Source organism: Apium graveolens, chromosome 10 (genome assembly GCF_009905375.1).
Source record: "Apium graveolens cultivar Ventura chromosome 10, ASM990537v1, whole genome shotgun sequence".
Lineage (NCBI taxonomy): Eukaryota > Viridiplantae > Streptophyta > Magnoliopsida > Apiales > Apiaceae > Apium > Apium graveolens.
This window is the reverse complement of record NC_133656.1, coordinates 133,333,468-133,342,276: the sequence shown is the minus strand read 5'-3', so window position 1 is coordinate 133,342,276 and position 8,809 is coordinate 133,333,468.

Below are 8,809 nucleotides of genomic sequence, written 5' to 3'. Positions count from 1 at the left end.
AACCGATCATTCTATTGGTATCAGTAAATTGAGTTCGTTTAGTAATATTCGGGATTGGATGGATATTATGTCTGCTATGTGTTGTATGTAATATTAATTGTGTGGGACTCAATTGTGATTGAGGATTATTTGTATTATTAATTACTGAGTCGTATCATTTTGTTTTTGTCTTTAAAAGTGATTTTATTGAAAATTTTATTTCATAAATATGTAAATTATCTTTAAAATTATTTTTGTGACTTTATAAATTACAATAAGTGTTTTTGGGATTTTACAAAATTTAGAAATCAATATTTCATCAATTATTTAGCCCTGTATGATTTTCTGATTTCATTTATTTGTAAAATCCGTATTTAATTCCAAAATCCTTTAAAAATTACAAAACTCATATTTATTTAAGTTTGGAATATTCTCATAATTTTAAAATTATTTTGGAAATTTTTAGGATTAATTTTACCCGCGCGTTGAATCATTTAATTGTTAAAAGCGGGTATAAATTGTGTTTCAAAAATTGTTTTAAAATTATGAAATTTATGTTTTTACAAACTTCGGGATATTTGTAACATTTTAAGACTATTTTCGTGATTTTCTGAATTTGTTTCAAGTGCAGCTTGGTTCGTTAATTGTAAAATGTGGGTATAGCGCGCAAGTCAAAAATGCTTTAAAAATTATAAAAGTTTTATTTTATTAGTTTTTAAATATTCCGAGACTTTTAGAAGTATTTCGGTTATTTTTCGAGGTAGTTTCACCTGCAAGTTTGTTCGTTAAATATCGAAATGCGAGTTTGATGTTAAATTCAAAAATGTTTGAAAAACTATAAAAAAAATTATTTTACTAGTTTTTAATTATTCTGGGAATTTTAGAATTATTTTGGTAATTTTTCGATTTATTTTTACTCACAAATTATATCGTTAAAGAGTAATTTACGAGTCAGAAGTCAGCCAGCTGTAGAAAAAGGACACGTGTCAATACAAAGACACGTGCCTGTTGTTTTGTTATGCGCGTGTCATGGAAAAAAAAATAAAAAGAAAATCAAAATGAAAACAAACTCACTCCCCTCTTTTATTACTTCCACCGCCCCACTCTTCCCTCTTTACTGTATCTCTCTGTCGTACATATTTATTTACATTTAATTTTCAAAAATTCATATCTCTCAAACCGTTCATCCAAATTTCAATTATTATATATATAAACGGTCAGCGCTTCGATACCTACGCATAGGTATATATATTGCAAGGTTTTGAGAAGAAAATTTACCGGGCATATTTCCGTTATATTTCCGTTTTAATTTATTTTCGGGACATTAAAAAGGAGTATGACGGTGGTGATTACTCCACATGGCATCTCAGCATGTATATGTCTATGGCTATTAATTTCGGATTTTTCTGGAGATATTTTCCGACATCAGATATTCTGTTCGGGGTGATCAAAATTTATTTTGAGTAACGATTCCGAAATTCCGCCTTCGTACTTTAGTATATTATAGCATGTTAGTGTTTATATATTTATTTCATAATTTTTAGAAATTGTTGGAGAAGTCACTTTTGATCCGAGTTTTGGTTCAGGTGGTCGTGTTATTCATTTCTGGAGTGTTTATACGCGTAATTATAAAGTAATGTATTGATTGTTGTTGGTTGTGTCGATATGATATCGACCGGCAGTCCGAGAAATAGAGGAGGTGCTGTCCGATTTCCAAGAAAATACTATTTTTTAGTTCTGAAGATTATTATTTTTATTCTTATTCGAAAATAAATCCAAATTATTTAGTTAATGAATTTTAATTGATTATTTAATTCGGGTTAATTATTTCTTATGATTTAAAAATTCCGAAAAATAGTTTGAGCTTTAAAATATTATTTTAAATTATTTTTCAGGCTCAATAATTCTTATAAAATTATTTTCGGGTGTTCAAGCACTATTATTTAGTTATAAAATGATTCGGAGACTCGTTTTAATTCCGAAAAATGTTCAAAAATTCATAATAAATCAACCGTTCGTCTGTTTAATACGAAACGAACGCGTACAGACTCAGAAAAATATTTCTCTTTCATTAAAAATACTTTTGAGACCCAAATCATTTTGTTTCGAAAGATTACTTGTTTTAAAAGTCATTCTAAGTTGATTATTGATCGATAAATCGTATTTTGACCCAATTTCAGTTTTAAACGTACCGAGTCCTGTCTTACATGAATTATGTGATACGTGAGTTATGTGATTACATGTTATATGAATTATGTGTGTATGTGGATCAAGAGTCCTGTGATTATCTGTTATATTTATGTGTGGGCTATCGTATGGGTAGACGATAGGCTTTTGACGCGCAGTTCGTCGAGTGATTATCGTTTAGACAATTAAAGCTATATCTTTTAATTATAGATGCGGATCTCTCGAGTTGATCGGGACAAGACGTTGGATAAAGAATGAGATGGAATGGTATTGGGTATCTGGCTTCCAGCTATCACAGGAGCAACATATCAGTCAAGTGTTGAAAAGAGGACGGTGATGTCTTGAGACAGAATGTCAGAATATATATGTGTTTGCGAGTGTGACTAACTGCTAAAAACCCAAAGGCAAGTATCCCTATCATCACTTTTTTTTCAAGTGATATTTATTTTGAATCCTATTATGCAAGTATTGATTTCCCTATTCTCAGCTCAAAATAGATAAATGTTTTATATATCGCTGAATTAAATAATTCTGTTTATGCAAATACTCATCTGCTATTCTACATTCAGAATAGTTAGTGATTTTACTTATCCAATTATCGAATTTATAAATGTTTTGGATTTTGAGAAAGATGATTTGGTTGCGAGAATTCCTACCCAAGAATTGGGGGAATAAAATTATTTAGGGTGTCGATTATTATGACCCCATTTCAATAAAAGGTTTTAAGATTGGATCATAATTGCGTAAGTGACCGGGACGGACGGTCCAGCGGAGGGCTATTTCTAAGTGCCATATGGAATATTATAACACAATTTTTGCCACAGGCAGGTATATTGCCTTTTGTTTGAGTACTCGTGTTTTTGGGGTCACGTTTCTACAAATCATGACCTTGTGCTATCACACGGGCTGATCAGCATGTGATAGTACGTCCGTCAGAGAATAATCATAATCTAAATTATCATATCATTTTTGATATTCATAGAATAAATGATTTATCAACTATTTCTGTTTTGGAATAATGGTGAAATGCAGTTTTGATTCAGATTCTGATTTATGTTGATACTTACGTTGTTGTTAAATATCAAAGGTGGTGTTAGTATAGATGATTGATGTTGACTTCAGTATGGGTGTTGTGAGCATCAAAGTTCATATTGATATCTAATTTGATATGACAGCAAAATAAGTATTAATTTGAAGAGTTCGGTTTTGAGTAAAGTTTATGATTCAATCCATAATTATTATTTCTTGTTATTATTGTTTACGATATTTCCGTAAACACTGTTTTATGAGTTTGATTCTCGTCAATATTCAAAGTATTGCTGAATCATTTCGCTCGGAAATATCAAAATGGTTTTGAATACAGTGAGAAACAATTATCCGATTCTTTATTAAATTTTCTATTTCAGCAATTATGATTGTAAATGTTCAGCTCTAATGCAGATGTCGGTTTTATATCAAAACGACCCTATATTCGCTATAATGATCTTGCTGAGCATTTCTTTCGCTCATACTTGCCTATTTTCAAATTTAACCTCCAGTGAGTATTACCTTGCGCTGTTTAGCTGCGTAATATGAGGAAGCAAAGAAGAAGCATTTGGAAGGTGGTTGGTCCAGGGTTTGCGAACTAGTGTAAGTTTTATTGTGTAAAGTGGTTTATATTATATTATATTATAGTTGTGTATTTTATTTGGGCCTAGTATACTTCATTTCGAAGTTATACTAGTGGGTTTAGTTTTGAGTTGGAATTTATTGAAAAGAGTTTTAAAAGAAAGCGAAAAATTTATTGGTGGAATTTGGATATCTTGTTTCTAGAACTGTAACCTTAAAAGATCTTGGATTAGTTTGGGGTCATTTATGATAAATATCTTCCGCTGACATTTGTTTATTAATTAAACAGATTAAATTGGATTGAGGTTTTATAGTGACGACCAAATCCTCTGACCCCGGATTTGGGGGCGTTACAGTCAACCTCATCAAAGAAGGAAGATTCATGGAGCTAACTGGGCTGAAAAACTGAAGTTAACCTCTGACATTGCTCAAGTTAATGAAGAAGCAAATGTTGTTATTCAACCAATCACAACCTCTGATACTACTTATGTTGATGATTCTTCAAACCCAATTCAAGCTGTGTTATTAAATCCTGATTCTGAAAATATAATCTCTGATAAGCTTGAACTTACTTTTGAAGAAAAGAGAAAGTTATTATGGTGAAGCTAAACCTGCACCTATAAGAGATTCCTCTGAAATATTAAAGAAGATTTACAGTGGGAGTTCTCATGCTAGAAAACCTGGAATCACAAGTGGTCTGGGAAGGTTAAATGTTGATTCATCTATAGGTGATGCTTTGATTCTAAGGAAGCATGCTAATCTGACATAAATTGGAGATAATGTGATGCTTGAAGACTTATAGAAGATCATATTAGTACAAATTGTTATTGATCTTGTTGGAGAGAAAATGATTTATTTTCTGGAGTCTGGGAGAAGATTAAGGTTGACTCAAGAACAGTTGAGAGACAGACCATGGCAGGAATTAGAACTTGTTGCTACAATTCTCAAGATAACCAATCCTGTAACTGTCACATGGTCTGCATTTATAAAGAACCTGATATAGTTAAAACAAAGAGGAATGCCTTATAAATATAACTACATTCCAAACTACATTGATCAAACTGAATATGTTGTTGATATGCCTATTGGAGGAGCTAAGATAGAAATGAGTCTAGGAAGACAAGTCTTAACTTTTAATCCTGATGGAAAGAAGATTGGCTTTCTGGAACTGGATGATATATCTCTTGAAAATTCAAAGTAACATAACCTCAGTGATGCCATCTATCAGAATGATGAATCAACAGATGAATTAAAAGAACACAAACAGAGGATGTAATGGTATTTGGATGTAATGGAAGAAAATTTGCTGAGGAAGTTTCTTGAAGAAGCTCAGAACTCTGTTAGAGTTCAGAATGAAGAATAAAGTCTGATAATCACTGTCTGTAAGATTATATATGATTATTTAATTTCTGCATTTAGATAGTTTTGACATCATCAATTGGAACTTATACATATTTACGTAATGCACAAGTTGGGGGAGATTGTTAGATTTAATTGATGATATCAGGAGATAAGCTATCAAGACTTAATATCAGGATTTACTGAAGGTGACGTCATCAGTACTTGTTCATTAGTACTTGATGATCAGCAGTTGATGTCATCAGGATTTAGTCACATCAGTAGATATTCAAGAAGGAAAAGGAAAGCATAAATTCAAGGCAGTGAAGGACTTTATCTCAGAAGCAATCATATATGGATATGTAATAAGTTTCCTTGTTATAATAGAATGGGATTCATTATTGATTGTGTAACTGTGCACTATATAAGAACATATTAGGTTCATACTTTATGTGTTGCGTACATTGATATATCATTCGCATAACCTAGCAGCTCTCAAGGATAATTGTTCATCCTTTGAGAGAGTACTTTTGTAATCAGTTTTATTTATTAATATAAAAACTGTTGATTCTGTTAAAGCATTATCGAATTATTTGCATAAACTGTATTCACCCCCTCTACAGTTGATTACGAACTTAACATATATATATATATATATATCATTTATGCGCGTTAAGGTATTATGTAGGGAAAGATATATGTTGGAGTGTGATTGTATTGTTGGGAGATAGGACCATGGTGAAGGAGAAAAAGATTTAAAGAGAAGAGACATGGAGATTTAAAGAGAACAGCCGGAGAGGAAGAAAGCGATGAAGTGCTTATTTTGTTCTGTTTTATTTTGTTTGATTTTTGATCTTTTTTGTTAGGTGTGTTTGTGGTGCGTTTGGTGTGAATTTATCTAAACCGCGGACAAACCCGCATATGTGATTTGGTTAAATATCTAAATCTCGAATGCACTATGTAACTCAAGATAGCATAAATAACACCACATAAATGCATTATGACGCAGTACGGTCTATGTAGTTTGTGCGGTCTAATAATATCAATTTAGAAAAATTACAAAAATGAAAATTACAATAAAATTTGAAAATCACGAAATACTTTGTTTCTTGGCCAAATCAATATTCAGGTGTGAAAATCATATTATAAACTTAAAAATCAACATTATAAAATGGGCATCAGACAATGCATCAAGCACCGTCATTTTCAATCTCTCCTTCTCCTTCTCAGCTCAAGTATATACGCATATCTCCCTAGCGTATTCGAGATATGCATCACGAAACAACGTATCTTCTCTCTCTCTCTCTCTCTCATCCTCCTTACCCTCTCCCACCCCACTCCAATTTTGCTTCACTCAAAACCCTAAAAAACCCCTCTTCTCAAAATCTTAAAAAATGGAAAATTAAAAGGGCAAGTACATATTCAACGAATACTACCACTTAGCTGAAAAATACTACTGATCCTGAGCTTCATTTTTCTTCATTCATCTTTTTTCATCCTCGATCTTTGTGTCGCTCATGGTAAGTAGATGTAAGTTTGTTGTATTTTTTTGTTTATAAAGAAGCGTGTATATCCTTATTGGGATAAGTCACTGGATAGTACAAGGGGTTTATGGTGAAAGTGGATACACATCATTAAACAACTATGAGGTGGGTATTTGGGGCCTATGATCTGAATATAAGGTAAATCAGGTCGTGTTGTATTAAATATGAGTATTTTGGCCAATTTTTCTAAATATTGATACTTATGTAATTAGATAATTTTGAAAATAATTAAAATGTATTCTATAATATTTTCATTGAATTTTTTTAAGTTGAAAATAAAATTTTATTCGTTAACAAACAAATTAAAATTTAAAATCTAACATTTGAACTTTTATTGATTTCCAAGCAACATGATAGAATTCGAAATTATGGAATTCAATAACATTTTGAATGAATTTCATTTATACAAAGCAATCTGAATTTTCTTCAACATCAGCCGATAATCTACGATCTACCAATCTGCAAGGTTGGGATTATGTATGATGTATGTAATAATTTGTTTATGGTAGATACGTTACACGTAAATAAATTATATCAGAATAAAATATAGTCACAACAAGAAGTTCGTTTCATTCAAGAAAATTAATCCCTTAGTCGTCGGATATGCAAAGATGACCGCAAAAATTTAGAAGATAAATCTTTAATATTTAATAAGAAAACACTAGTCTTTAATATTACACCAATTTATCCTTAAACAACCTGAAAAATAATATGTAAACCATAAAATTTTGAAATCTTGTGCATAAAAAAGTTACAAAAATGAAAACATTATCTATGTGTATAATGTATATATACACATCTTTATCTTTATTATTTATATAATACGCCAACATGAGAATAACAATTGATGAGACATTTTATTCATATATTTAAATGAATAAATTATCCATATTTTTAATATTTATATAAAAAATGTTAATTTGTGGGAACTGAGTCCGAACCATCTCATTCACCTATACATCCATGTACCAATATACCATATTGTCACATGTGTTTTTAATAATACACATAATATGTGAGTGTGGTAAATAATGATATGAACATTTTATTTAAATTCAAAGATAATTACTTAAATATTTTCTGCATTTAATTTTAAAGAACTTAATTTATAATAAGCATAGTACATAAATGAATCATAATCTTATTTATTAATCATTTTTAGTTAAAAAATATATCTCGTACATTTTATTATATTTTTTAATAAAAAAGAAAAGAATATACATATCAGATTTTTTAGGAAAATATTGAAAATATAATTTCTTATATATAAATAATCTACACGTGTACTACATATTTAAATAGGTTAGAATTATAAAAAGTTAATGTATTTTCATTTATTTCGAATTTGAAATAATAACTTGACTCATTGTTCAAAACATACTCAAAATTTGACTACACGACCCAGCCGAAGATACATTATCATAGTCTAGGTTAAGTAAATTTAAATTACAAACTCGACGAGAACTTCTTAACAATTACGCGAAATATTTTTAACATGTTATATTGATAAAAAATTAATGTGTTTGAGGTATTTATAGGATCAAATCAATTGATTATATGTATCAAAAGTACTAACTTGACCAGTAGTGCATTATTATTTTTGGAAACTAGCATAATAACCTGTGCGAGACACGGGGCCATTTTCTAGTAATGTTTCAGAATACAGTTTATATAATTTTTGAAATTTCAGCTTGCACGTGTTTTATTAGAAATAAAGTGCATGACCCCTAATAATTTAGTTAAAGCGTGCAAAAAATACCACTGGAAACAGTTTATGCTCAATGATCGTTAGACTATTGAGTGATGGTATGTCATGTCATATTTACAATTTTTTTGCAGATTTGATGATTCAGGGGACTGAAAATATTTTGGTTGTACATGATCTCTGAGTTAAAGATATGATGTTCATTGTAATTTATGTAGAACTTATATTTATGGTTGTAAGGTGATCGAACCTTGCTGTATATGAAATCGACAATGTCTCGGTCTAACTTCAGTATTCTTGTGTTAAAATTTTAGAACAATGTTGTTAAATTGATTGTGATGACGTGTAGTTAGAAAATTCATTATGTATATGTCATCGTGTGTTGATGTATTAATGTAACTTGTGGATATCTATTACAAAACTTCACGGTGTGAATACTGTGAGAACT